This window comes from Bombina bombina, chromosome 3 (genome assembly GCF_027579735.1).
Source record: "Bombina bombina isolate aBomBom1 chromosome 3, aBomBom1.pri, whole genome shotgun sequence".
NCBI lineage: Eukaryota > Metazoa > Chordata > Amphibia > Anura > Bombinatoridae > Bombina > Bombina bombina.
In genome coordinates this window covers 660,660,225-660,685,007 of record NC_069501.1, presented here as the reverse complement: position 1 = coordinate 660,685,007, position 24,783 = coordinate 660,660,225, and the positions used below count along the sequence as shown (strand labels likewise).

At 35.6% G+C, this 24,783-nt stretch overlaps 1 protein-coding gene across 2 annotated transcripts in view; it reads left to right on the top strand.

Moving 5' to 3' along the window:
- RAI2 (retinoic acid induced 2) overlaps positions 1–24,783 on the top strand; it is a 138,295-nt gene that overhangs the window by 38,861 nt on the left and 74,651 nt on the right. The window contains exon 1 of one of the 2 annotated variants that reach the window (XM_053707392.1): positions 13,983–14,160. The exons of the other annotated variant lie outside the window; for it this stretch is intronic. The gene's annotated coding sequence lies outside the window, so the exon portion shown is untranslated. Of the gene's footprint in view, positions 1–13,982; positions 14,161–24,783 lie in introns of those variants that run through there. 2 annotated transcript variants of the gene reach the window in all.

Sequence of the window (24,783 nt, the reverse complement as noted above, 5' to 3'; positions counted from 1 at the left end):
CACCCCCTAAAAATATACATTACACAAAATAACAAACAAATTATCAAAAATAAAAAAAATATTCCTATTCTAATACCCATAAAAAACACCACAAAATAAAAAAACTAATCTAGAATAAAATACCAAGGGCCCTTAAAAGGGCCTTTTGGGGGCCCTAAAAGGGGCCTTTTGTAAGTCTTTGCCCTGAGATAAACAGCTCTTTTACTCCAAAAAAACACACCCCCTAACACTATACAACCCCCCATCCCCCAAACTACCAAGGGCCCTTAAAATGGCCTTTTAGGGGGCCCTTAAAAGGGCATTTTGTAGGGCATTGCCCTGAGATAAACAGCTCTTTTGCTAAAAAAAAAAACACCCCCTAAAAATATACATTACACAAAATAAACAAATTATCAAAAATAAAAAAATTATTCCTATTCTAATACCCATTAAAAAAAAAAACACCCTAAAATAAAAAAAATAATCTAGAATAAAATACCAATGGCCCTTAAAAGGGCCTTTTGTAGGGCATTGCCCTAAAGATATCAGCTCTTTTATTGAAAAAAAATTACAAAGACCCACTAACATTACAAACCCCCCCAAACCCACAAAATAAAAAAAATATCTAAAAAACTTAAGCTACCCATTGCCCTGAAAAGGGCATTTGTATGGGTGAAGATCCTTCAAGCGGGACTTCAACAACTGTAAGTGGATCGTTGGGGGTTAGTGTTAGGTTTTTTTAAGGGATTTTTGGGTGTTTTTTTTTTTAGTTTAGGGTCTGGGCAGTAAAAGAGCTAAATCCCCATACAAATGCCCTTTTCAGGGCAATGGTTAGCTTAGGTTATTTTAGATTTAATTGGTAGTTAGTTTAATTTTAGTTTAATAATTATAATAGTTTAATTGTTAGTTTAATTTTTTTTTTTAATTTGACAGGTAAATTTTAATTTAATTTAAACTAGGGAAATTGTAATTTTAATATAAAGTTAGGGGGTCGTTAGGTTTAGGGTTTACTAGTTTAAATTAGTTTATATTGTTGTGTGGGGCTTTCGATTTAGGGGTTAATAGTTTATTATAGTATATTTCGTTGTGGGGGGGCTTGCGGTTTAGGGGTTAATAGGTTTATTATAGCGGCGGTGTGAGTGGACGGCAGATTAGGGGTTAATAATATTTAAATAGTGTTTGCGATGCGGGAGGGTGGCGGTTTAAGGGTTAATAAATCTATTATAGTGGCGACAATGTCGGGGAGCAGTGGAATAGGGGTTAATAAATGTTTTGTGGCGGCAATGTCAGGAGCGGCAGATTAGGGGTTAATACATTTATTATAGTATTTGCAATGTGGGAGGGCCTCGGTTTAGGAGTTAATAGGTAGTTTATGGGTGTTAGTATACTTTTTAACACTTTAGTTATGAGTTTTATGTAACAGCGTAAAACTAATAACTACTGACTTTAGATGGCGGTACGGATCTTGTTGTTTTCGGCTGTAACACTCACTTTTTAGCCAGAACGCAAAACTCATAATACCAGCGCTATGGGAATCCCATGAAAAACTTAATTTTTACGTAATTTTTACGTGTGCGGGACTGACGTTGCGTTACAGGCTAAAAGGTGTGCAGTACAGCTATACCGATAACACTTAGTAATAGCTGCAGTACTGTTTTAACGCTGAAAATGCCATATTTTCAGCGTTACAAGTCGCAACGCAAAACTTGTAATCTAGGTGAAACTGATTAAATTCAGATACATTCTGGCATCTGATAGAACTGCAAAAAAATGTAATAAAATAAAATAAGGTAAAATGTTCTATTTAAACAAATCATTTGGCGCTCATATTTTATTAGAAACAGGTCTTTGTAACATGTAGCACAGCTATTTTCCAAAACTCCATATGTAATCAGCATTTCACATCTGCATATTAAAAGCACATTCATTTATTTTCATGCAAATACAAACGAATTGTGGGAATTCTAAATGTTTATCATATTTTTATGTGTATGTTTAACCCAGAAAATTCTCGCTGCAAATAATATATCAGGAGACTGTGTTATATCTACAAGATATTCAGTAATAATTGTGAGATTTCCAATTCTTGTTAAAACTAAATGTACAGAATCCAGGTTTAACACTGCTACATTCACACATTGTCATTATCCGCACATTTTAGTGACCAGTTTATAACTGTTACTAATTTTCCTCTGCAGAAAATGACACCTGAGTGACCAGATGGTGGTGTCCATTGCATTATGGGTACTAAAACTTTACACTTATTTTAATTATAGTATTTAATTTGAGTATAAGTTTTTCACACTGAGTAATAGTTTCATAACTAGTGTGATTTGAATTTTTTTAAAGTTGTATGTCTGCTGACTAAGTTGACAAAAACAACAACTCAGTGTTAGTTCAGAATGGCTGAATAGATACAAAATAGAGGCAGGTTGGTTATATATATGCAATAAACATGCATAAAAAATAAGATTAAAAAAATAGAAAAAAACAACAACAAAAAACTACACTCAGACAGTCAAGTATTTTGCTTGAAACATGTCAAAATGTTTTTCAAATGGTCATCGCTATAGTCTGTATAGTCAAAAAATGACATGCTCTAATTTGCTAGAGGTGCAACCTCTTAAAATTACACACTATTTGTTTAATCCCCGCAAAGGGGTTAAACACATGGCAGAAGTACCTCAAGAGCTGCAGAGTACTGCTGGTATCAAGCAGAAACTACCCCTCATTAAATCTGCTGTGTGATTTAGGATATATATATTTAATTCATCATTAGTGCTTTATGGATCCTATTTTGTTATTACTTCTAAATTATAATATTATTTCATTGATACTTAATGGTATTACTTATTACTGATTGGTCTGCTGAAAGATGGATAACAGATTGGAGGACCTTTGTAGAGGCAGAATGTGTTAGAACATATATTTTGTTGCCACTGGATATACTAAGGTTCCAGTAAACTACTAACAAACGGCTAGATTACGAGTTGTGCGTTAGGGTAAAAAAGCAGCGTTAAGAAGTCCTAACGCTGCTTTTTTACGCCCGCTTCTATTATGAGTCTTGAAGGTTTAGGGTCACCGCACACTTCTATGGCCTTATGTAAACTTCTTAAAGTCTTTTTTCTATGGGACTTCCATAGCACCGGTATTACGAGTCTGTCCTGGGAGGCCAAAAAGTGAGCAGTACACACTACCCTGTCAAGAGTCCTAACGCATTTAAAAGTCAGTAGTTATGACTTTTATGGTACAACGCCGTAACATAAAACTCATAACTAAAGTGCTAAAAAGTACACCAACACCCATAAACTACCTATTAACCCCTAAACCGAGGCCCTCCCGCATCGCAAATACTAAAAAAAATTTTTTAACCCCTAATCTGCCGCTCCGGACACCACCGCCACCTACATTATATGTATTAACCCCTAATCTGCTGCCCCCAACATCGCCGACACCTACATTATATTTATTAACCCCTAATCTGCCGCCCCCAATGTCGCTGCCACCTACCTACACTTATTAACCCCTAATCTGCCATCCCTAACGTCGCCGCCATTATAATAAACATATTAACCCCTAAACCGCCACACTCCCGCCTCGCAAACATTAGTTAAATATTATTAACCCTAATCTGCCGGCCCTAACATCGCCGCCATCTACCAACATTTATTAACCCCTAATCTGCCGCCCCCAACGTCACCACCTCTATATTAAAGTTATTAACCCCTAAACCTAAGTCTAACCCTAAACCTAACACCCCCTAACTTAAATAAATCTAAATAAATATTACTATCATTAACTAAATTATTCCTATTTAAAACTAAATACTTACCTATAAAATAAACCCTAAGATAGCTACAATATAACTAATAGCTACATTGTAGCTAGTTTAGGATTTATTTTTATTTTACAGGCAAGTTTGTATTTATTTTAACTAGGTAGAATAGTTATTAAATAGTTATTAACTATTTAATAACTACCTATTTAAAATAAAGACAAATTTACCTGTAAAATAAAACCTATCCTAAGTTACACTAACACCTAACACTACACTATAATTAAATAAATTAAATACAATTACCTACATTAAATTAAATTGGCTAAAGTACAAAAACAAACAAACACTAAATTACAGAAAATAAACAAATTACAGAAATTTAAACTAATTACACCTAATCTAATAGCCCTATTAAAATAAAAAAGCCCCCCAAAATAAAAAAAACCCTAGCCTAAACTAAACTACCAATAGCCCTTAAAAGGGCCTTTTGCAGGGCATTGCCCCAAAGTAATCAGCTCTTTTACCTGTAAAAAAAAATACAAACAACCCCCCCAACAGTAAAACCCACCACCCACACAACCAATCCCCAAATAAAATACTAGCTAAAAAAAAACTAAGCTCCCCATTGCCCTGAAAAGGGCATTTGGATGGGCATTGCCCTTAAAAGGGCAGTTAGCTCTTTTGCCGCCCAAACCCTAATCTAAAAAATAAAACCCACCCAATACACCCTTAAAAAAACCTAAGACTAACCCCCTGAAGATCGACTTACCGGGAGACGTCTTCATCCAAGCCGGGCGAAGTGGTCCTCCAGACGGGCAGAAGTCTTCATCCAAGCCGGGCAGAAGTGGTCCTCCAGACGGGCTGAAGTCTTCATCCAGATGGCATCTTCTATCTTCATCCATCCAGCGCGGAGCGGGTCCATCTTCAAGACATCTGATGCGGAGCATCCTCTTCATCCGATGACTAAAACAGAATGAATGTACCTTTAAGTGACGTCATCCAAGATGGTGTCCCTTAGATTCCGATTGGCTGATAGAATTCTATCAGCCAATCGGAATTAAGGTAGAAAAAATTCTATTGGCTGATGCAATAAGCCAATAGGATTGAAGTTCAATCCTATTGGCTGATCCAATCAGCCAATAGGATTGAGCTGACATTCTATTGGCTGATTGGAACAGCCAATTTTTGGAGAAATGTATATATCGTTTTGTGGTTTTATTTTGCTAATTGGTGATCATTTCAGAATTCCAGTTTGATTTTCACCATAACAATCTTTGAAAGACACAAAGGCTTAGATTTCAATATTGCCACTAAACCTACCCATTAATCACATTTCTTACTCAGCAAAAATGGTTGAAATTTTATTTAGAAATTATTTTTATTAGACTTTTTAATATAAATACAACAGTTATCAAACCATAAATACATATGTATACAAGAGAAAAGAGGGGGGGAAACAGTTAATTCATAACAACTCAAATCCCTTAATTACATGGTTCAGGTATCAATACAGTCTTATAATAGTGAAATCCTTAATAAGTATAATATATCATATGACACTTCAGTATATAATAACCCATAATCTAATGTTTCTTATGGGTTTCATAAACAAAGATCACTAACATTGAGTTCACAATAAGAGAAAGTGAAAAAAGGGATAAACTAGCAAGAAAAAGAAGAAAAGAAATAAAAGATGCTTATAACAAGATGTCCTCCCGTTGGCTATCCAGACACCCCCCCCCCCCCTTCCCCCGGGTAAAAAAGCTGAAAATTACGTTAAGTTGTAGAAAAATGGTTACAATATTAAAGTAATGTTCCTGTTTCTCTGCTATGACAAAATGGGCATCTGTGATTTCTACTTCTTACATCAAAAAAGAGCTTTAGAAGAATGTCATTATAAATTGATATTTGTTTAACCCTTTCGTGACCGGACCATTTTTCAATTTTCTTACCGTTAAGGACCAGGGCTGTTTTTAAATTTTTGGGGTGTTTGTGTTTAGCTTTAATTTTCCTCTCACTCATTTACTGTACCAACACATATTATATACAGTTTTTCTTGCCATTAAATGGACTTTGTAAAGATATTATTAAAATTGAAAAAAAAAAACACTTTTTCTAACTTTGACCCCCAAAATCTCTTACGCACCTACAACCACCAAAAAACACCCATGCTAAATAGTTTCTAAATTTTCTCCTGAGTTTGGAAATACCCAATGTTTACATGTTCTTTGCTTTTTTGCAAGTTATAGGGCAATAAATACAAGTAGCACTTTGCTATTTCCAAACCATTTTTTTTTTTCAAATTAGCGAGTTACATTGTAACACTCATATCTGTCAAGAATCCCTTGTATTATTATTTTTGTTTAGTAGACAACCCAAAGTATTGATCTAGGCCCATTTTGGTATATTTCATGCCACCATTTGACCGCCAAATGCGATCAAATAAAAAAAAATTGTTCACTTTTTCACAAACTTTTGGTTTCTCACTGAAATCATTTACAAACAGCTTGTGCAATTATGGCACAAATGGTTGTAAATGCTTCTCTGTGATCCCCTTTGTTCAGAAATAGCAGACATATATGGCTTTGACATTGCTTTTTGCTAATTAGAAGGCGACTAAATGCCGCTGCACACCACACGTGTATTATGTCTAGCAGTGAAGGTTAATTAGGTAGCTTGTAGAGTTAATTTTAGCTTTAGTGTAAAGATCAGCCTCCCACCTGACACATCCCACCCCTGATCCCTCTCTGACCCCTCTCAAACAGCTCTCTTCCCTCCCCCACCTAACAATTGTCATCATCATCATCATAAGTACTGGCAGAAAGTCTGCCAGTATGAAAATAAAAGTCTTTTTTTTTTTTTTATATTTTTTTCTTAAAATAAATTTGCAGTGTAGATTCCCCCTAACTCCCCAACCTCCCTGATCCCCCCAAAAAAGCTCTCTAACCCTCCCCCCTCTATCTATTTCCCGCCATCCTAGGTACTGGCAACTGTCTACTAGTACCCAGTTTGCTGCAAATTTGGCTCATTTAAAAAATAAAAAAGACCGATTTTTTTTCTGTAGTGTAGCTTCCCCTCCCCCTCAATACCATACCCCCTCCCAGATTCCTTTACTTTATCGGATCCCACATAGTTTCCCCCTCATTGCCCTTCCTCCCCCTCCCTCCTTCCCCCTCACTGCCACTGTGGCTCAATATTATTATTATTTTTTGTTCCTGTAGCGTGGCGTAGCAGTCCCATCCGCTCCCACCCTCCTCCCACCCCCCTCCAGCGATAGGCCGCCCACCCACCTCCCTCCTAACCCTACCACGCCACCAACGATCCGCACCATTGCTGGCCGATGTAGAGAGGGCCACGGAGTGTCTCTCTCTGCATCTGCAACTGACCGGAGGGTATTGCAAGATGCCTCAATATTGAGGCATCGCTGCAATACCCTGAGAACGTCTGAAAGCGATAGCAATTGCTTCCAGTGCTCATTTTCACCGAGGACGTCCATTGTCATTAACTGTCAATTTTTGCAGGACGTACCTGGTACGTCCTCTGTCATTAAGGAGTTAATGTACAAAAGACTAATTTCACAGCTTCATTTTCAGTTGTGGTTTTATATATATACAGTTGCAAGAAAAAGTATGTGAACCCTTTGGAATGATATGGATTTCTGCACAAATTGGTCATAAAATGTGATCTGATCATCATCTAAGTCACAACAATAGACAATCACAGTCTACTTAAACTAATAACACACAAAGAATGAAATGTTGCCATGTTTTTATTGAACACACCATGTAAACATTCACAGTGCAGGTGGAAAAAGTATGTGAACCCCTAGACTAATGACATCTCCAAGAGCTAATTGGAGTGAGATGTCAGCCAACTGGAGTCCAATCAATGAGATGAGATTGGAGGTTTTGGTTACAGCTGCGATGCCCTATAAAAAACACACACCAGTTCTGGGTTTGCTTTTCACAAGAAGCATTGCCTGATGTGAATGATGCCTCGCACAAACGAGCTCTCAGAAGACCTACGATTAAGAATTGTTGACTTGCATAAAGCTGGAAAGGGTTATAAAAGTATCTCCAAAAGCCTTGCTGTTCATCAGTCCACGGTAAGACAAATTGTCTATAAATGGAGAAAGTTCAGCACTGCTGCTACTCTCCCTAGAAGTGGCCGTCCTGTAAAGATGACTGCAAGAGCACAGCGCAGACTGCTCAATGAGGTGAAGAAGAATCCTAGAGTGTCAGCTAAAGACTTACAAAAGTCACTGACAAATGCTAACATCCATGTTAGCGAATCTACAATATGTAAAACACTAAACAAGAATGGATTTCATGGGAGGATACCACAGAGGAAGCCACTGCTGTCCAAACAAAACATTGCTGCATGTTTAGAGTTTGAACAAGAGTACCTGGATGTTCCACAGCAGTACTGGCAAAATATTCTGTGGACAGATGAAACCAAAGTTGAGTTGTTTGGAAGAAACACACAACACTATGTGTGGTGAAAAAGAGGCACAGCACACCAACATCAAAACCTCATCCCAACTGTGAAGTATGGTGGTGGGGGCATCATGGATTGGGGCTGCTTTGCTGCGTCAGGGCCTGGACGGATTGCTATCATCGAAGGAAAAATGAATTCCCAAGTTTATCAAGACATTTTGCAGGAGAACTTAAGGCCATATGTCTACCAGCTGAAGCTCAACAGAAGATGGGTGTTGCAACAGGACAATGACCCAAAGCATAGAAGTAAATCAACAACAGAATGGCTTAAACAGAAGAAAATACGCCTTCTGAAGTGGACCAGTCAGAGTCCTGACCTCAACCCGATTGAGATGCTGTGGCTTGACCTCAAGAAACACCAGACATCCCAAGAATATTGCTGAACTGAAACAGTTCTGTAAAGAAGAATGGTCAAGAATTACTCCTGACCGTTGTGCACGTCTGATCTGCAACTACAGGAAACGTTTGGTTGAAGTTATTGCTGCAAACGGAGGTTCAACCAGTTATTAAATCCAAGGGTTCACATACTTTTTCCACCTGCACTGTGAATGTTTACATGGTGTGTTCAATAAAAACATGGCAACATTTCATTCTTTGTGTGTAATTAGTTTAAGCAGACTGTGATTGTCTATTGTTGTGACTTAGATGATGATCAGATCACATTTTATGACCAATTTGTGCAGAAATCCATCTCATTCCAAAGGGTTCACATACTTTTTCTTGCAACTGTATATATATATATATATATATATATATATATATATATATATATATATATATATATATATATATATATATACTGAGCCTTCTTACTTTTGTATTTGTTTTGTTTAGTCTGTTTTAGAAAAACAGAAACATAGATTTGAAGGCAGATAAAACAAATCCAACAAGTCCAACAAGTCTGCCCAAAATGTCCTAAAAGTGTAAACTTATCTAGTTCCTAAGATAGCCTTATGCTTGTCCCAAGCATTCTTGAAGTCCCCCACCTATGTATTATATATTTATATTTCTTAGTACCACAAACCAGTTTTGGTATGTCCCCCTCCTCAGGTGCCTAGCATTACATCATTTAGTGGTTATTTACAAATAAACAGAGCTCACAACTGTATCATTTTCAGAGCTATTTTAAACTAAAATATTATTTTATAGTTATCACTAAAAAACTTAAAGAATTACAGCTACAACATTGCTATATAGTAAAAGTACAACTGAAGGGTTTGTCCATTTTTTAAATAATGTATCAGGAACCAAATAATATATGGTGCGATGAGACAATTGCCTGTAACTTAAAAGGTTACACCAAGGATAAAAACACCCAATCCTAATTCTATAGGCAACTCTAATTATCATAGCCCCAGTTTGTGCAGTGGCACTAACTAAATATAGGTCTTATCTTTATGTATATATCATGTGCATAACAAGTTGGGATTTTAAGAGATTTTTTTTTTAATAAAGAATTACATTTAAACAAATGGTTGAACATTTTTTGTATGTACTTTTAAAACACATGTTTAAATACATAAATATTTTTAGGTACATTTGGATATTCTAGAAGCCATGTGGTCCTGACTGATAAAAGAGAAATGTGGTTTAACGTTTTCCATGCACATAAAGAGAACGGTCATCATTCAAATCTCGGCCTGAGAGCATGGTATCTGGTTCTCGTCATGAAGGGGGATTGCCGGTCTGATATTGCTAATTGTGATCACCCTCATTGCAGGCCACAATTATTAGTTATGTAGTGGGCGGCGCTACCAAAATTTCATGGTAGTACCGATGATGTAAAGACTATTGTGCATAGTGACATCACAGAGGGGCGGGGCCAGGAAGTGACAGGCAGCAAAGGGAGCTGTATGGGGGGGTTGTTCGAACCCCTTGATCTCAGCTCCCTTACTAGCCAAGACCCCTCATTTGAAAGATAATCACCTGCTCTTTCAAAAGGTATAAATAACATAATATACATATTTTAACTGCAAAAGTCCTGTGAGTGCAACCAATTTATTTGGCTATTACATTTGTGCCAATTTGCAAACAGGTGGCTAATTTATGGAGGATGCTTTACACTCTCATTAAGGATTAATTTCATTTAAGCATTTGTCAAATTTGAATACACATGACATACCAGACCTTTATAGCTGTTATATTGAGGCGCTAAAACAATTTTATTACCTGTACCAAAGAAATGATGTAGCAATAGTAACATTTTGTATATATTTACAATGAATATGCTAAAAATAAAAGAATCAATGTATGTATAACTATACTGCTTGTAAGTTATTAAATAAGGTTCTCATATAATTCTCTAGTCATTTTAGATAAAGTTTAAAGTCTTTATTCTAACTAAACTGTTTTATTACCTCACACTCCATGGCCTAAAGGAAAATTATTATGACACAAGAAGCCAGTTACTATATAATAAAATAAAGAAAAACCTATCATAGATGGTGTCCAGCCTAACACACAAACCACCAAAAGCAATCAGCGCAACAATCACTCAGCAAATATGTGTATGTATATAAGAGAGAGTGTAACCATAATTATGGCAATAGTTGATAAACAGCACTAAATTCGAATTGAAATTACACTAATGAAGATATTACACTAATAGTAAATTGTCCAAAATGACAGCAGTCCAAAAATTGATGTTATCTCAAAATAAGAACAGTCTTATTAATGTTGAAAGATGATGTCAGGAGATTTCCTTTTGAAGACTCAGATGCAGCTACTTGAAAAACGCTGCTTGTCCTGCAGCTGATACACAGTAACTCCAATCCCACAGAAAACAGCGCAGTCTGTGAATACAAAAAGGTGGACTCCAATAGTGCAATATTGTATGAATAATGATCCTTATTCCTCTTGAGAAAGCGCCCAGTAGGGGGCGAGAAACGTGTATCAGCTGTTTGTCGGGTGTTGACGTCACACGCCGACCGGGAAATCTGCTGCTGTTCCTCCAAGTAGCCTTAGACCACACAAGCACCCGGCGATATCGCCATCTTTGAGAAAAGAAACCTTTCTGTGCATGATTATAATCTTACATTGTGAGTATTTTGGTAAAAGTTTTTTGTCAATAAAGTGCTTGTTCATACAATATTGCACTATTGGAGTCCACCTTTTTGTATTCACAGACTGCGCTGTTTTCTGTGGGATTGGAGTTACGGTTTCCAGCCTAAAATATACCCAAGTAAGGAGACAAAAGTGAAATTCCATGTAAACCCTCATGGTTACCACAGACTGTAAAGAAACACAATACTATTGGTAACTATGTGAGGTGCCTGTCATCCATTAGAGGAAGAACACCCTGTGTAATGCACACATGGTAACACTAACTCAGCCATGCAGAAGCAATTGACTGCCATTAATGAAGTACTTACTGTTCAGCTCTGTGATTTACAGTGAAATAACCTACACTCTGATTCTTGGCTATAGTTGCTCAGAGACATTAGTGTTATTGACCAAGATCGGAAAGTGGATGTAGCTGCAACCTAAGGATCTGTAAGTAATTATCTCAATACAGAGAGATAACACACAAAAAAAGAAAATGTGCCAATATATTATTAGATAATTTTATTATCACACTGTTGCTTGCATGTAACTATATAATACACATTGTTAAATCCAGCTTCAGCACAAAGGCATACGTGTGAAGCCACCAATCGCCAACTAACACCCGGCAGTGCATTGATGATCCTCAGCCTACCTAGCTAGGTATATTTTTCAACAAAGGATACCAAGAGAACATATATAATACTGATAATTAGAAATAAATGAAAAAGTATTATAAAACTTTAATGTCTCTTTTGACTCATTTTAGAATATTAACTGGAAGTAATTAAAACAGGAACTAACTGACACTGCATCTCATCTATATTTATGATATGCAATGCCAATAGCTACAATTTAACCTTTTAACACCGTTATGCCATTCTATTCCGTCATAATTACACTGGGCTTTAGTGCCATTAGGATGAAATAGAATGTCATAACCGTTGGCTGTCCTAAAGCCAAGGCACTTCCATGATGTGATCGCGTTCTGGAGAGCGTGCCTAACATCACAGGAACGCCCCCCCCCCCCCCTGACCTAATTCCATCCTTGAAATCTTGCAATCGTGTGCACGATCGCAGGATTTCAATTTGTTTACATCGGAATGTTGTTCCGATGTAGACAAATTAACCCTGTCATCAAAGGGTTAATAATCATGGGAAAATATTGTTACCCGAACACACTGGGTATTATTTAGTAAAAAGAAAACAGGTTGCAAACTGATAAACTTTTTTCTATTCCTATGTTATTCAAAACATATCATTGTACCCTGGGGCCCAAAATCATATCTAAATATTTTAGAACATAAGATAAAAAATAAATAAGAAGACCTGCGTTTAATATATTGATAAACAAGACAGCTGCTTATTTTAATCAGCCCAAAAGACACATAGAACAGCGCTTAAAGGGACAGGAAACCCACAAATTTTATTTCATGATTTGAATAGAACATACAATTTTAAACAACTTTCCAATTTACTTCTATTATCAAATGGGCTTCATTCCTTTGTTATCCTTTGATGAAGGAACAGCATTTTACTATACTAACAGCTAGCTGAACACATTCAGTAAGCCAATTACAAGAGACAAATGTGTACAGGCACCAATCAGCAACTAGCTCCCACTATTGTAGGAAACTGGCATATTCTTTTTCAACAAGGGGTAACAAGAAAAGAAAGCACAATTGAAAATAGAATTGAATTTTAAAGTGTCTTAGAATGACGTGATCTATCTGAATCATGCCAGTTTAATTCTGACTTTCCTATCCTTTTAACCCTATATTAAAATTTACTGTAAATTCCACTTAATTTTCCTGTTATATAATTAAATCATCTCACATCAGTATGCAAATATTTTTATAGAAATAAATGTATTATTGATGGCACAAAATGGTTTGCTTGTGAAAAAACTGCATTAATTGTAACATTGTAATAGTTAATAAAATATATTACATGAACATTTTTAATACATTTTTATACAAACTTTTACATAGTCCATTGCTCGTTTATAAATTATGCATCATGGTAACTTAAATCCCTTCATCAGCATTTTTTTTGTGCAGAAATGCAGTTTCTATTTACTTTATCCCTCTTATGATGTATACAAACATTATTCACAGTGATTCCTGAATGCCGGTGTGTGTATACAGAGTGAGGGAGAAAAAACATAATGGTGGCACTCTGTATTCAGTTACCTTTTAGAGGTCAGATAGTACTTTATCTTCAGGAAATTGTTGATTCCCTTTGGTGACGAGGGGTATATAGATATGTAGTATATGATTGTATGGTAAACATTTCACGCAATGTAACATTTAGATAACCTGATTCAGCTTATACTAATGGTTACACTCAGGATTGGCAATAATTTAAAGGGACAATAAAATTGTTATCTATAGTGTTTGTCCTGTGCTCCCTTAGAGGCCAAAAAAACACATTTTATAGCTTGCAAATTGCCAAAACCAGCAATTATTTTGCAACATTATGAGGAAAACCTAGTTTATAAGGAGTGTGGGGCAAACACTTGTTTTAAAGAAATGTAAGTGCTGCATAATGTTCTTATAAGCTTCATATGATTTTTGTCCCCAATATAATAACTTGTGTTTTTAAACAATCATTTGTGCCTGATTTCTGAGCCAGACAGATATTTATCCTCCTTTCATTCTACTCTCCACTCCAGATCTTTTCCTATATCACTACACAAGCACCATCCTGACAGACATTTCCAGATGGCTTCCTGCACCAGCCTGTCGCATCATTACTGCTCTGCCATCTATTTTCTACCTACACAATAGTGGATAATCCTTCTGTTCACTATATGTCATTCTCTACATTTCAATTGGATACTGGTCTTTGAATGTGATAACAAAGGTACCTCTCCAAAGATTATCCCTTAAAAGGGCATTAGTTAAAGAGAAGATATATTACTAAATACCACAGAATATCTTCATTTTTCTTTAACAAGATATTAGCTGGGAAGAACTTTATATTATTAAATACCATATACTATCATTATTTTTATTTTGCCAGGTGATAGTGTGAGCAATTTTTATCAAACACACTAAAAAAACATAGTCTGATGACCTTGACTGAAAGTGCATGCAGCTGTAAGTAGGAGTTCATTATAGTGTGTGCTATTAGTCTGCCTTGATGCTAAAAATACATCTGTGAGAGAACATTCATTCTCAAGAGAATATTTTTTCACATCCCACTTTTTAGAATATTTTACCACCTATTAAATCACCAGTCCTAATGTTATTAAGGATTCATTTTATTGCTGACTCAGTCATTTCAAATGTTATTTTATGGTGATGAGTTTCTGTCACCTAAACCTTTTGTATATGTTTGTTTCTGTTCTTAAAACAGTACAATAAAGGCTAAATAATAGGCACTCCCATAACTAATTTGAGGGGGGAAATCACTATTTGAGAGAGAATTTTTTTTTTTTTGCAAATCTCTTCATAAACTCATACACCTGCAGCAAGTTTACATTTGTAGTAATAATAATTAATATGTATTGGCATTAAAAGTACTCACATTTTTATTAAATTAGTTAAATAACCATATGAAATGAGATTTAATAAACCATACATAGTTTTATATAACAATCTATTATGTTTCAAAAGTAATATAAATACACAATAGATTTATCATGTACAGTGCAAAAATAGTATAATTAATATCTAATAACATTTCACAACATATTTTAATTTTCACATTGACATTTTGCAACTTTGCAAATAGATTATTAAAACTTTAAAGGGATATGAAACCCAAACATTTTCTTTTGTGATTCAGAGAATACAATTTTTAAAAAGTTCCCAATTTACTTCTATTATCCAAATGTCCTTTGTTCCTATTATATTCTTTGTTGAAGAGATACTTAGGTAGGTAACTGGAGCACTACATGGCAGTAAATAGTGTTGCTATCTAATATTTTTTAAAATGGAAAACATATAATGCTTCAGATATGGGCAGATTCCGGAGATAACATCCCTGCTTTTCAACAAAAGATACCAAGAAATTGACAATAGAAGTAAATCACAAAGTTGTTTAAAATCTTGTGATCTATCTGAATCCTGAAAGACAAATTTTGGGTTTCATATCCATTTAAGAATAAGAATTAATGGTTTTATATTAAAACATTGTTAACGCTCATTTTTGTAATAAAACTATTAATCATTTCAGATGGTCTCAGATTATAATATTCTCACAAATACTTGACAAAATATGCTAAATAAAAATAATCTTCCATGAATTTTCAAATATTTTACTAGTACGTATTTTAACATAATGTTACATGTGTTAATAAAGTTATTCACATCAAAAATCTATATACACACAGATTCAAAATGTATCATAATTATATCATAATTATATCTAAAGATCTTTGGAAAACCTCTCAAGAGCTGTAACTATATGTGGGGTTATTTAACTTGCTTTTCAGTTCTAAAATATGTTTTCTTTAGCTTGCAGGAATCTTTCAGATGGCTTCCCAAAAATTATTTATAGATGAGGCACAGAGTTTTTGAAACCTCAAATGGCTTCCAAGAGAAAAATAAGCATGTCAAGTTTTTAAAGGGACGACTCTTACAATTAAAGAGCCAAAATAGACAAAAAATGACATGTTCTAATCTGTTAGAGCATGTAATTTTAAGACTATCGATCCTACACTACTGTCTGTTAACCCCCCACAAAGAAAATAGAAATATAACACTACTGGTTCAGAATGTGTTCTTAGTAATATTAGCACTAAATGTTATTTCACCCATTAGTCACTTAGCGCTCCAACAAAACAATTCTACTATGTACTTAACTTTGTATTTGAAATGTAATATCCCTTTAAATGTAACCTGAAGCGTAACATGTGATCACAATGCACTACCAATAGAAACGAAGGCTTTCGTTTAAATGTATGCAGTTTTTAATTAAGGTCATGTCTATGATTAAGGCACCTTTTGCCGAAACATGTCAGACTCTCCTAGCTGACCATTTTTAACTTGGTAAATTAAAGCTTTGTTTTTTAATGCTAATAGGACTCTTGCCGGTTAATTTTTGATTTTGATATATATATATATATATGTGTGTGTGTGTTTGTACTATATATGTATGCATACTGTATATTTGTTCTCTAAAAGCAAAGTTTTTATATGAACTGATAATACATTAAAGGGATACTAAAGCCATTTTTTTCTTTCATTTTTCAAATAGAGCATGCAATTTTAAGCAACTTTCTCTTTTACTCTTATTATAATTTTTTGTTCGTTCTCTTGCTATCTTTATTTGAAAAAGCAGCAATCTAAGCTAAGGAGCCGGCCCATTTTTGGTTAAGAACCCTGGATAGCACTTGCTGATACATTTAGCATTACCTAGGTGCCAGCTCTTAAGCTTACATTCTTGTTTTTAAAAAAAAAGATAGGTATGCTTTTGAACAAAGGATGCACAGCAAACGAAGAAAATTAGATAATAAAAGTAAAATGGAAAGTTGTTTAAAATTGTATGCTCTATCTGAATCAGGAACGAAAATGTTTGGGTTTCATGTCCCTTTAAGTATAGAGCTCAATAGTGTGGACACTTGATCCTAAAGAGCCTTAACATATGAACAAGCCCACCACACCTACAATTAAATATTTTAAATGGACAGTTTAATAAAACAAATCATCCATTTGAAAGAGTAGCATCTAACTATGTTGAATTTCTTTCTCATTGGCTGATAGGCACTTTCTACTAATGTTTATTGGCTGACTGGTACTTTATGCTAATATAAATTAATAGGAAGTACCTAAAAGTTAGTAGAAAGTGCACAACTGATACTGTTATATTAGCTTGACATAACATTTAAACAGCTTTTATTTAATTTTTATTTGGGCAATACAAATATTCACATGTGCTGCTTTTTTAAGTGAATGATTTATTAGTACAATACATAATGTCCCTTTAAGCGTCTTCTCTTTGGGTCCCTTTTAGGCCAAAATTTCAGCAAAAAGCAAAGGTCATTAATATTGACATTGAAGTGACTAGATAATTGTATTATACTTGCATAAAAACAAGGAATGGGTCCAGATACCATATTCCATATCTTGCAGTGTTGCCTTAATGTGTACAATTTTTATTACCTACCAGGAACTGTTAATGCTGGCTTGATATTACTGAAGTCTCTTGTGATTTTTCGGGAGGTTACTGAACTTAGGAATGTTTTCCACTTGAACATGCAGCTCCTATGTTATCCTGCAAGAGCTGCATGAGCAGTTATTGTTGCTTACACCATGGACAGCTCACAGAATGCCCTAAACATCTAGATTTTAACTCCTTGGACCAGCAATGTAAATTTCTATGGGGCTTGATTTTGTGATAGCACTGTCTACCCGCCAGCTATTCTGGGAAGCCTGCTGGAGGGAGGTCACAATAACACTGTCTTGCCGCTGGCAGCGAGACCCGTGCTATTATGGCCTTAAAACCCCATATAACCAGCATAGTACATATTACATCATGGTTGTTAAGGGGTTAACACCCATACACATATTTAGACGTATACATATTCAGACACACACACACACACACACATATATATATATTTATATATATTATAGCCCTTTGCCGTCAAATACATGCTCATGTATTTGACCCCCTATTTAAAAAAATATATACATTTTTATGAATAATTTCTCAGGTAGTGTGTATATGAGTGTAATTGTTTATTTAAATGTATTTATGTTGTGTTTGGTGCACATTTTTTTGTAAGTTTTAGACTTTAGGCGAGGTCTTCAGTCGTGCTAACCCAGCGCATTTTAAATTCTCTTGCGCTCAAGCAAACAATTTATTTTCCACTTGTAATACACCTGCAAGTTAACGAGGTCGCAATATTTTTAAACTTGCACTATGGGCTAGATTACAAGTTAAGTACTAATTTAACGTGCACCCATAAAGGGGCAAAGTTGCCGTTTACGGGCGCACATTAAATAACCAGGCATTACAAGTGCATGCTTAATGATACTGCAAGCACGTGGTAGCACTTTGCGCTAGACTTAATTAACCAAAAGTCAGACGCCTGGTTAATAAAATAAGGGCTGGATTAAGGGGAGCCCTAATTTATCGCGCGCCCACAAATGGGAAATTCACCCGTTTATTGCCGCACGATAAATAACCAGCCATTAAACTCCAAAAATTTACCAGTCAGACGGGTGTTAGAAAAAAACAGCACTGAAAAGTGCCTTTACATAGTGGTCTATGGGTATTGTGTTATCCCTGTAAATATATATGTATATGACTATTTCCCATCATCTTTGTTACTGGCAACAAGTCTTCAAGTAACAAGTTAGTGTATTTTTTTTTATTATTTATTATTATTTATTTATTATGTATTTTTCTGTAGTGTAGGGTTCCGCCTTCCCACCACCCACCTATAAGTGATCTTTTTATTTTATAAATATTTTATCTATTTTTTTTTCCCGGTAGTTTAGGGTTCCATCTCTCCCTTCCCAAAACCTTTTTTCCCATAATGTAGGGAACCCCATCCCTTCCTTCCCCCCTTTCACTGGGCTGCCCACCTCCTCCCTTCTTCCCTCCCACCAGCACCAATGAATGGTTGTTACAGACAGTGACATACAGTGTCACTATCTGTAACAATTGGGTAATCTGGCTTCATATGGCAACGGAGCACTGATCATACTCCGTTACTATATGAAGGCAGATAAACAGCAATCTTGGTTAACACTTGACAACTGATACTGCTTGGGCTTCCTAAAGGTTCAACTATGATCTATGTTATTTTATATGGGAAGTAAAGGGTTATATAGCAGTTGAAAATATCATAATAAAGTGTTTATATTACTGCTGGGCTGGTCTAATGGGCAGTCAAGAGATTAAATCACTGTTGTGTAGCTGTATGTGGATAAAATAACTGGTGCCTGTGTTATAAACAGCAAACAGGATTATTGTGCGTTTATGTGCGTGTATTTATCTGTTTATATATGTGGACAGGAAAAACATTACATTTTGGCTGGCTACGACCATAAAAAAACTGTTGAGTCCTGTATTAAGATGTATGCATTTGAAAGAGTCTGCACTGCTAGTCACTAATTATAATTTTTGCTGTTTTATCTATGATCTACAGTGCATTTTCCAGACAAAAATGGCTAACTTGCCAATGCTATTGACGTGACTGGAACAAACATGAGTTCCAAAAACAGGAATGTTCCATTTGCATCAGCAATACTTATTGACTAGTCTGAAATGAGATTGTTTTCCCTTTTCATATATAAAGAAAAATGTTTTGTTTATAAATATATCTTTATTAGTGATTATATTTTTGAGGAAACCTACTCCTTTGATTTTAGATTTAATGAAAGTTATATGAATGAGATTTCTCAGAAACTCAAATTTTATTGTTCCTGTTTATAGTAAAAAAGACACTTTGGCCTTCTATTTTGCAAGCAAGTCAGCTTTTACTTAGCTTGTTTTTAATCTGCTCTCACTAATAAAATAAGATTCCTTTTCAGCTGCATAATTTGCCATGCTGAAGAAACCTCATATGAACTCCTTTGCTGTACAAACATCATTGAAAGCAGTGCTGTAAAAGCCAACGCTTCCTTAGCAACTGTTACATTTACACACCAGTTTCTTACAATTAGTTATTTCTTGGGGACAAGAAGTCATATTGTTTAGTAATTGAATAATGATTAGTAAGTCTGTGTCTGAAAGCAAATAATTTGTTGTGCTAAAATAATGCAAGATGTACATGAAGCTTTTAAAGGGACATGGCATGACACCCAAATTCTTTCTTCCTTCATTCAATTAGAGCGTACAATTTTTAAAGAAGGTTTCCAATTTACTTCTATAATCATATTTACTTTTTTTTCTCATTGTATTATTTGTTGGAAAGCAGCTAGATAGCCTCAGGAGTGTGCACGTGTCTGGCAGCACTTTTGCAAGAATACTTTTAGAATGTTGTACATTTCCAAGAGTAATAGCAGCAGTGTTTGAATATCATAACAAAGCAAATTTGATAAATTAGTTTTTCCCATTTATTTACTTTAGGAGCAGTGTTCTTAAGAAGTGAGTTACTCACTACCCACTTAAGGCCAAATTCTATGAAAGTAATGGTTAAAAGAAATCTGCATTTGTGCTATTGTACAGGAAGCCATATGATATTTTGGTTGTTCTTCAAAAACAAATGCAACCCAAATTCAGGACTAGTTTGGACCTGTATTGGTTTACAGTTTGGGTCCTTACCTGAGGCAGAAGTCTCTGTAGTTGGTAGTCACCGGTCAGAGAAACCTGCTCCCTCACAGTGGCTTACAAGAGTATAAACCCCTTTCTTCTTCCCAATGGCTGTCAGGAAGGAACACCCTGCCCCCTCTTAGGTAAAGGGACAGTAAAGTCCAAATTAAACATTCATGATTCTGATAGGGCATGCAATTTTAAACAACTTTCCAGTTTACTTTTATCATCAAATTAGCTTTGTTCTCTTGGTTTTCTTAGTTGAAAGCTAAACCTAGGTAGGCTCATATGCTAATTTCTAAGGCCTTGAAGGCCACCTCTTATCTGAATACATTTGACAGATTTTCACAGCTAGAGGGCTAGTTCCTGTGTTTAATATAAATAACATTGTGCTCAGGCCCGTGAATTTATTTAAGAGTCAGCACTAATTGCCTGAAATGCAAGTCTGTCAAAAGAACTGAAAAAAGAGGGCAGTCTACAGAAGCTTAGATACAAGGTAATCACAGAGGTAAAAAATATATTAATATAACCGTGTTGGTTATGCAAAACTGGGGAATGGGTAATAAAGGGATTATCTATATTTTTAAACATTTTTTTGTGTTTAATGTCCCCTTAAGCATCACATCAGCACTGAAGGGGTGTCTGTGCTAGATACATATAGTCATTAAGAAGATGTGCATGGTGCAGGATGGTACTATTGTAGCTGAGTACCCAGCAAGCATTTTCAGGTGTAGAGTTGTGTGGAGGACACACTCCTGCCTGTTTTTCTGAATAGCTGCCCGGTCCTGCTTCCTGCAACTAAGCACACAGCAACAGCTGACGCACTGGTTTATGTGCTGATGTTGCCAGATGCGTCAATTTGAATTGTGGATGGCCAATTGGCCATATTTCACATGTATTTTTTTTTTCTTTAAAGAAAAAAACTTACAAATCTGAAGTGGAGAGAGGAGAAAGTAAAATATTAACAGAAACAAAGACAGACACCTAGATTACGAGTTTTGCGGTACGGTTCGGCTTTTAATAGTCGTGTCGGTATAGCTGTAAAGCAAGTATTTTAGCCTGTAACGCAAAGTCTATTCCTCACTCAAATAATTATGTTTTTGTGTGGGATTTTCATAGCGCCGGTATTACAGGTTGTGTGTTCAGGCACAAAACGACATATTAACCCCTAAACCACCACCCTCCCTCATCTTAAACACTATATTAAACCTATTAACCCCTAATCTGCCACCCACCCAGCGACTATTAAATAAAGTTATTAGCCGCCCTCCCACATCACCAACATTAAATATATTAACCCCTAAACCGCTGCTCCCCGACATCGCTGACACTAATAAAAATTATTAACCCCTAAAACTCCAGCCCCCCACATTGTAACTACTAAACTAAACTTATTAACCCCTAGACCGCCGCCCCCCACATCGCAAAACACTAAATTAAACTATTAACCCCTAAACCTAACATCCCCCTAACTTTAAATTAAAATTACAATATAACTATATTTAAATAAATAAAAACTTACCTGTGAAATAAAAATAAACCTAACATTAAACTATAAATTAACCTAACATAACTATTCTAATAAAATAAAAAATACTACCAATTAAAAACCTAAATTACACATTTAAAAAACCTAACACTACGAAAAAAAATTTAAAAATCTAAAATTACAAAAAATTATAAACACTAAATTATGAAAAATAAAAAACACTAAGCTTACAAAAAATAATAAATGAAATTAAAAATAAAAACAATTATACCTAATCTAATAGCCCTATAAAAATAAAAAAGCCCCCAAAATAAAAACACCCCCTAACCTACAATAAACTACAAGTAGCCCTTAAAAGGGCCTTTTGTAGGGCATTGGCCTAAGTTAAACAGCTCTTTTACCTGTAAAAAAAATTACAAAAATACAAGTCCCCTCAACAGTAAAACCCAGCGGACTTCCGGTTGGGCGGCTCTTCATGATGGCGGCAAGATTCTTCTGCTCTGAAGAAACCTCTAATTATTGCCATCTACCTCTCCCTTGACGTATAATTGTCCGGGAACCTTCAGTAGATAGAAGTAATTCAATCACTTCTACTCTGGAAGGCATGTTGACTGTTCATAATAGTATTATGTCTATGCTGGTCTCTGCCGCCCACGAGGCAATGGATACAGGAAGAGACCTTGCCGTGATGCTACTAGAAACTTTTGCAACTAAATTTGATCACCTACTTAGTAGCTGCGAGAATATAATACAGATAATTCATACCGCAGAGCGACAGTGTTTTTTAGAGCCAGAACAAGACAATCGCCAGCAAAACTATTCTACCTTAGAACCGCAACATCTAGACAGTGATAACTTTTGGATATTCAACCCACCCTGTAACTCTGTTCACATACCTCCTTCTGCATCGGATGACAGATCGGCAATCTACCCTGTGGAATATCGACCCTTGTCTGTATGTGAGATCGGCTCGGGGGAGCGATGCCGCATTGTGGTACGCAGATAGACCTGGACTGTCTGTTCGCAGCTCAAGCACAATGCTCAAACTTGGAGATGCTGCTGAAAGCTTTGCCTTTTTTTTTCACTCCGGCAACTTCCCTTTGGTGCCACACGGAGAAGACATCTAGCTGCAGTGCTGAGCCAGGAGACCATATCACTCAACTGCTGATTTTCCTCTGTAACAAGGGGTACACATCTGGACTTAACTCCTGGAAACATTACGGCCTAGGCGAATTACATTATCCTTCGTGCAGCAGTTTAGGGGGGACACCCTTTGTTTGGTGCTACAGATTTCTCTTATACTAATCCCTGCACAATACAGTGAGTGTATGGGAATTGGCCAGACTGTGAGTGAAACTTTATATGCAGTCGGCACCCTGCAGGAATAAGAAGCCGCATATATAGAAAGACCACACTTTATTGCAGGTGCTTTCATACACAAGGTTGCCTCCATGCAGGAGAGACTATCAGAGGAAATTATATACATCAGTATATCATTCAGAATAGTAATATCAGCTAAAGCTATGCTCCACTGAATTGAATAATGTTGTTCTTATAGTTCTGATATTTTTTTCCGTTGATAAATTTGAACACGTTTGTTGTCTATGCATCATAATATTTTAATTTAGCTCTTTTAGGCTCTGCATTCATTTTATTACCCTGCTCCTTTTTCATATGTGAATTTTGATCTAGACTAATGCTTCACAATTTATTTGAATTCTGTAAACTACTATAAAGCTCAGCCTCTAGTTGATTTTCAATATATTGAATCTATAGGAGACTATCTTAAGTAAATCTAGATATATAATTTTCTTGTACACGTACACCAGTGACTTATTTATTGTACAGCATCATGGTTACTCCCCTCCTATTTAATTAAAGCCTTAGCCCCTCCACCTGGATTGGACATACAACAATTGCAATACAATGCCTCATCTCGCAAACTAAATACTTAGATTTTTTACTGTACTGTTCTCCTTCTTCAGTTGTTTAACCCTACAAAACTAATCAAAGGCTCCCAGGAATACACACTTAGCACACATTATCTTGTTAACTCTTACTGGGCTCCCTATAAATCAAACCGTTTTTATTTACCCCCCCAAAAAAACATATGATATTCCCTAAAGTATGTGAGTTTGATCTGGCTGGTCATTCATATTACCTTTTTAAAGTAGCCCTACCTGTGTACTTTTACAATTTTATTGAGGTTAAATACATGATACAGCAAACATGCAATGTTTCAAAAGGTGTGTAAATACAGAAGAATGATCACATCTAAAATACTATCAAGAGTATATAAATATATCCATCACATCGCATAGAGCTTTGATTATGCACAGAATTAACCTCACATTTTCAAATTTTGTTTTGCTGTAAAATATGCTATACACATATAGATAACACATAAAAAAAGAGTTAAAGAATGCTCAATGTATACCTGAAATAGTGTAAAAAATGTTTTAAACATTAAACTGTGGATCCAATTATATAAGAGCTATCAATGTATGTACAGATGTATAGGAGTCACTCAAGCTTGGGTATCAGATTTAAAACTTTAAACTTAACTTGTAGGTGGTGCTGATCAGTCATGCTGAGCTAGGTAGGGAAGATAAAGTCAGCACTATGATAAAATGTAAGAGTTACTATAGGGGTTGCGGTTTAGGCTAGATAAACCACGTAGGTAGTCCTCCTAATCTAGGAGGCATATTATGTGGTGGGGGGTATTCATTTAAGTATGGTAGGTAGCGAAGTATATGTGTTGCTGGAGGGGAAAGTAGAGATAAGCA